Here is a 6,501-nt window from a genome sequence, read left to right as displayed (position 1 = left end):
ACTCCTGACCTCTCTCCCTCTGGGAGAACGACCCTTGGAACCTCAGACTGGAAAAAGTCTGCTTCCTTTGATTTTCTTCTGTAGATGTCTTTGTGGAAGCTGGGGAGAAATTGTCTCCATAGCCCAAGCATGCCACTGAGACCCCACCTCCGTCAGGGTGGGTGGGGTGGGTGGGGGTGCTCCCCTTGGAAGCTCGCTGGCGTCATTGTCACAGTCCCTGACCTTGTTCCATTGACACCATCAGCAGTCCCCAAACTCAGATTCACTGAATCTGAATTGGGTTAACTTTTGGAACTGCCGTTAACCTTTGTGGCAATTTCTTATGTGTTTTGTTTAGGTACATTTTGGCCTCTCGGGTTCTCTGAACTTGTTCCTCCATCAATGTCATCCCTTATGCTTTCTATACTCAGGGAACTTAGCAAAATGGAATTTCCTAACGCCATCCTTTCTTGCTATTCTGTGTTTGACTAATGTGTTTTTATTCATTATATGTTATGATGTTCTCAGGAATTTGGTTTAAAGGGCAGAAAAGGCCAAAACTTGCCTTTAAAATTTTTAAAAGATTTTATTTATTTATCTTTAGAGGGGAAGGAAAGGAGAGAGGGAGAGAAATATCAATGTATGGTTGCCTCTCGTGCGTTCCCTGCTGGGAACTAGCTTGCAACCCAGGCATGTGCCCAGACTGGGATTTGAACCGTGACCCTTAGGTTTGCAGCCCACGCTCAATCCATGGAGCTACACCAGCCAGGGCTGCCTTTAAATTTTTTTTAAGTGAGCACCATATTTGTAAAATCTTGACTCATAAAAACACACACAACACAATTATTTTAAGTGATGGATAGATGATCCTGAAGCTTTAATCCTAATCAAAAGCAATGTAAGGGAAGTTGATGGAATCACTTTAGCTGGAAAAAAAAAACAAAAAACAGGCTGCCTAATGCCCGAGCCCTAAGTTTTATTTAGATTGTCATTGAGAGGTCAGTGGGCTTTGCAGAGAATCGCTTCATTGAATATGAGAAGCAACATTATAAGATGCCATTCTGATTACACAAATTACAATTAACATTGATGATGAATAAAAAGAGACATTTTTGTTAGCTCTCTAATCAGGTCAATGTTAAGGCACGTGTTCCAAAGACAAGCCACAAAGTATTAGACAAAAGTTCGACAGCCTAGAACTTATAATAACGTCTATTATTTTGGTGGTAAGTTAACACTCAACCCTAAGACAAACCTGTTTTATCATATGTAAACTGTAAGTGAGTAAAAGGGGGTCAAAGAACTATGCTTGGCTAAAAATGAAACAGAAACCCTGGCTGGTGTAGCTCAGTGGATGGAGCGCGGGCCTGAGAACCAAACAACCGCGGTTTGATTCCCAGTCAGGGCACATGCCTGGGTTGTGGGCCAGTTCCTAGCAGGGGACGCATGAGAGGCAACCATACATTGATATTTCTCTCCTTCTCTCCTCCTCTCCTTCCGTTCCCCTCTAAAGATAAATAAATAAAATCTTTTAAAAAACGAAACAGAAAAATGGCTTGGGGTAAGGGCTTTAATGTTAATGTAAAATGGTAACAATGACTTATATAAAGCATTGTATCACCTCCTTATATTCACACAACACATTGAGAAGTGTCCTATCACAGTTCTCATTCTCGTAAAGGAAAGGGCTAAGGCACAGAGTGTTTCAGCAACTAGTACAAAGTCACACAGCTTATCAGTGGCAGAAATAAAGTCTGAAGCATGGCTGTCTGGCTTCCAAGTCCACACTCTTCTTGCAGAAAATTTAGAATGATTCTTTACATATTTTTTCTTTTGTATTTCTAAGCAACAAGATTCATTTTTAAAATACACTGATTAATGCCTCATTAAGTGATAAAGAGTAGGAGAAAGTATAGTCACTTACAAGTAGTTTATGTATTGAAACACAGATGAACTCCATCCCCAGTATGTGAACCTTTTCAATGTTACTGTGGAACACTACCATATTTATCTCTGAGAAACCATAGAAAGTCAGACAATTGTTGTGGGGCTGGAGATAAGTCAATGCCTCTCCTCTAGTAAAGGAGCAACAACAAAATCGAAACCTGTAAACTAAGAGGAGGTTATAGACCTTTGGCCAAATCCAGGCTTGTGAAAGCACTTAAAAAAGAACGTAGCATCAGTGAAGGGTCACTAGCCATTCACCAAGAAAAACCGTGTCAAACAAAATAATTGTACCAACATTTATTTTGCACTTAGTACTATTGATAGGTGGACCAGAGGAGCATGCCAAATCATTAGTTATGTATCTTGAATTTTACCTATTATTTAACTGGGTAACGTATGGTTATTTTTCTGGCAAAAAATATGAGAGTTTTAAAAATGTTTGCATGCAATCAAACATAACCAAAATATTATGGTGGGTGAATAAGGGAATTTTGCAGTGAGCCTTCCATTTTCAAGATTTTTTATAAGTATCTTTGAGAAAAAAGATCCTCAAGTTTGCTTAATTTGCATTTGACTTTTTTGTTTTGGGAAAAAATATCAGGAATCCGTGCTTTTAGAGAAGTGTGTATAGTGGAGATGGGGAGAGAAGTCCAAGTTCAACACTATTCATGACCCATGTCCGATTCCTCCGTGGTTTGGGGTGGAGGGTAGGTACTGCTGGGGACTCAGAGGGACAGGAAGGGGGAGCATTTTAGCAGCCGGATGATAATCTCACATCCACAGTGGAAAATCTGGAGTGGGTGGTGGAATGACAAGAAGAAGGCAGTGTTCTTCCCCCAAAGAGGACCAATTTCTTCCACGCAGGATGTTTTCTCCCTGTCTCCTTTGTCACAGAGATTTAACTCACTGTTTTCTTCTTTCTAGGGTAAAAATTAACCCGTCCCATGTTTCCCTCCCAGGGTTTTCTGTCTTCTCAACTATAAAGTTCTATATGTTTTCTTAGTAATATTGTTTCTTAAAATCCCAGAAAATGAGGACGCAGGCTGGTTCTTCTTTCCAATATTTTACTGCTAATTATCACGATCCTGGCTGCGCCATGCTGAGTGTGCGACCTCAGACAAGGGGGAGGTGGTGCGCTGGGGCCCCGCCGTGTCCAGCTGCCCTGGGAGGCTCCGGTGAATGTGTGCCTAATGAGCACAGCCACGGACTTAGTCAGTTATCACCTGTTTTTCATCCCCCTCAAGCATAAGCAAACTTCAGAATCTCTCTCTCAGGGTTTTTATCAGGTAAAATTAGTTCCTGTCTTGTAGATATTTTAGATATAATTAAGATGAAATGCTTAAAGAATACAGATCATGTTCTTTGTGTTTCCTTTCAGCCTCATTTACTTTTTTCACTTAAAAAATTCCAGACAGATGATTTACATGTGGTATATACAGTACACAATTTTAATTAATTATAGTATTTCATACCATATTTCTCTATAATAGTCACGTACTTGTGCTTAAACTATTAGGCACAATTCTTTGTTTCAGTCCTTAGTCAACAAAGGGATGCTTAGTGGGTTGTTGAAAAGATCATTAAGGCGACAAAAAGCAAACCTGAACCAACTCAACAGTCGGAGAGTGTTTCCTGCTGTTCTATCATCAGGGTTTCCAGGAACTCATGTGCACATGCCTGTGTGTGTGGGGGGGGGTGCATTAGCAGGAACACAAATGTCTGTGTGTGATGTCACTGGCACACACGCGGATGCAGGCTGATGTTCCTCCACATTGTTAAGTACAATGGCTGATCTGATTGATAACATCGATAACCTACCCAACTGACAATGCAGAAGAATCCTACCATGAAATTGATTTAATCGCCAAATGGGTTCTTTGGTCATTTTATTACTTATTAGTATTTTCGCAGAATTCTTTCATTGTCTAAGCACCAAATGTCATGAAATGTGACTCTAGAAACTACGTGGATCAAGTCACACAGGTTATAATAATCAGCTCTTCATTAGCCATTCCATAAGAATCTAGTGAACGCCTACCTTGGATCAGGACATGTGAACTGTCTCTCAAATAACTGAAGCAAATGGTTGAGCACCAGTTGCGAATTGACTTATATCACATAGAAGATGCAACATTATTTATTTAACAATGTGCGTGGTAAGGCTTCTGAGATGGCAAGTACCAGGCCTGCATTGGGTGTTTGTCCATAACGGGGTGTCACACCATTGGAGAGGGTGGCAGAGTCCCACAGCTAGATGACAACAACCAGACAAAAATGCTTAAGTGCATGAAATGAACATTGGACAAATTTTTACACACCTCGGTTTTTTCTGGCCTTGTATTTCAGCGAAGAAGTCCAGCTTCAATAATACCTGTGGCCACCAAATCTCTTCATTTATAGGCGAACCAAATTACCACTGCTTTGATTGTTCGCTCTCTTCTCCATTGATTCTTTTTTTTAAAGATTTTATTTATCCATCTTTAGAGGGGAAGGGAAGGAGAGGAGGAGAGAAGTATCAATGTGTGGTTGCCTCTCATGGGTGCCCTGCTGGGAACTGGCCTGCAACCAGGCATGTGCCCTGACTGGGAATCGAACCGTGATTGTGTGGTTCGCAGGCCCACGCTCAATCCACTGAGCTACACCAGCCAGGGCTCCATTGATTCTTTGAATTAATATTTATACACACAATGAAGGAGAGAAGTAAGAATTATTGGACAACTGTCTTGTGCCAGGCATTGTGCTAAGCACTTTGCTTTCATTATCACATTATATTTTTAATGTGATGCCATTAGACATCATTAGGAATAAAGACTTAAGTTACTGATGGGTTTACAAGTAGTTGTAAAACTTGGTTTCAACTCTCAAGAGGCCTATAATATAGTCGAAACAGACGAATATTGACATAAAACCACAAATAAAACAAATTAGTATCTGCAAAGTGCTGAAAGAATAGTAGTTAAGAAGACATCAACAACGATAAGAGTTTGAAGTTATAAATATTTACCAGGGTCAGCAAAGGATTCAAGGATCCATTTAATGTTTGCCTTAAGTGCAGTAATAAATCTCATTTTCTCACCTGTCTCAAAGTCCTCCAAATTATCTGGAAATTTTTGTAGAAGTTCTTCCCTTGAATAAAATGTTTTCCTTCTTCAGGCTTTGCCTACCTTTACAAACCCATCCAACTGCCCGCCTCGCGGGCCTAGGAGAGGTGACTCACAGAGTGTAGGGCTCACCTGCGATGAAGTGCTTGCTTCTTCCACTCTATACAACATCTTGAGCTCATAGTGTCCCTCCTTGCCTTGTCCTTGATCCCCAGCTCAGCCAAAGGACTCGCTTTGGCCACTGTGATGCTAAGAGATACCATGGGAACGGAAGCTTGAAATCGCCTGCGAGCCTGGAGTTAGCTCGGCATGTCTGCTTTTGCAGTGAGCCACACCTGCCTCAATTAGCCACTGATCCAAAGAGGTGGAGAGAGATAAAGTGGACCTGGACTCCCTTGGCATGTTGGAGCCAATCCCAGTGGGGCACAGCTTATTCACAGCTGCAAGAGCCAAAACCAATGCTTGTCTCATGCCGCTAAAGGGTTTAGGAGCAGGATGACTGTGGCCATAGCCTACGGAGGCAACCCCCCACCTGCTTTTTAAATGACTATGAACACAATTTCTCCTGATTCTATCTACATAAAATAGAGTGTTCTACATGAGTTAATGCATGTCCAACACACCCATCTAAAGCATTCTGGAGTTTTAAATGAAAATATCCAAATGCCTATTAAGTATAGCAGATATGTTGTACTCAAATTTTACCAGTTCGAAATTGAACTTTCCCCACCACTGGTACACATCATTTTTTAAAATAATTTTCCCTCCCGGTTGATATAATTCCACCCATTGCCCAACCAGAACCAAGGGAAGGAGAGAGACACCACTAACTCTTTCCTCCCCCCACCGCCTGATTAGTCGTCCCTAAGCACTTTGATTCTGTTTCCTAAGCAACTGTTTTGTCATCCTCCTTCCTCCTGTCTGAGTTGCAGTCTCTCTCGCTAGATCCATCCTCTTTGACTTCCTGTCCACTCTGTGTGGCTCTCCAAGCATTTCTCTTGATCGCTGCTCGAATCTTCTGAAAATCTCATGATCCTTCTGATACCCTCAGGGTCCTTCCCCCAGGTCACGCTGAGGATGCTCATCGAGTCTAAGGCCCCGCGGCGTGGCAGACGGGTGGAGCGCAGGTCACCAGGCCAACCTCTCCGCCTTCGTCTCCCGCTGCTCCTTCCGGCCTCATTCACTCTAGCCATCGAGAACTGCTTACGTGCTGGGATTTCCTGGGCTTCGGTACCCTTTTCAAGCTTTTACATATTCTAGGCCTATATTATTGCAACATCAATTTTCCAAAATAATCTTATCAAAATTCCTTCTCTAGGAAGATTTCTTGTGCAAACGCTTTCTCGTTTCTCCAATGATTTTTCACAAAGAGTTAGAACGGGGACCGAAGGGGACCGGTTTGTCTTGGCCTGGCAAATGCGACTCAGCTCTGTATGGAAAACCTACAGATGCGAAGTGGTGGGCAGAACCCAGA

This window comes from Sturnira hondurensis, unplaced genomic scaffold (assembly GCF_014824575.4).
Source record: "Sturnira hondurensis isolate 20B ecotype Veracruz unplaced genomic scaffold, ASM1482457v3 Scaffold0007217, whole genome shotgun sequence".
Lineage (NCBI taxonomy): Eukaryota > Metazoa > Chordata > Mammalia > Chiroptera > Phyllostomidae > Sturnira > Sturnira hondurensis.
This window is presented reverse-complemented; position numbering follows the sequence as displayed.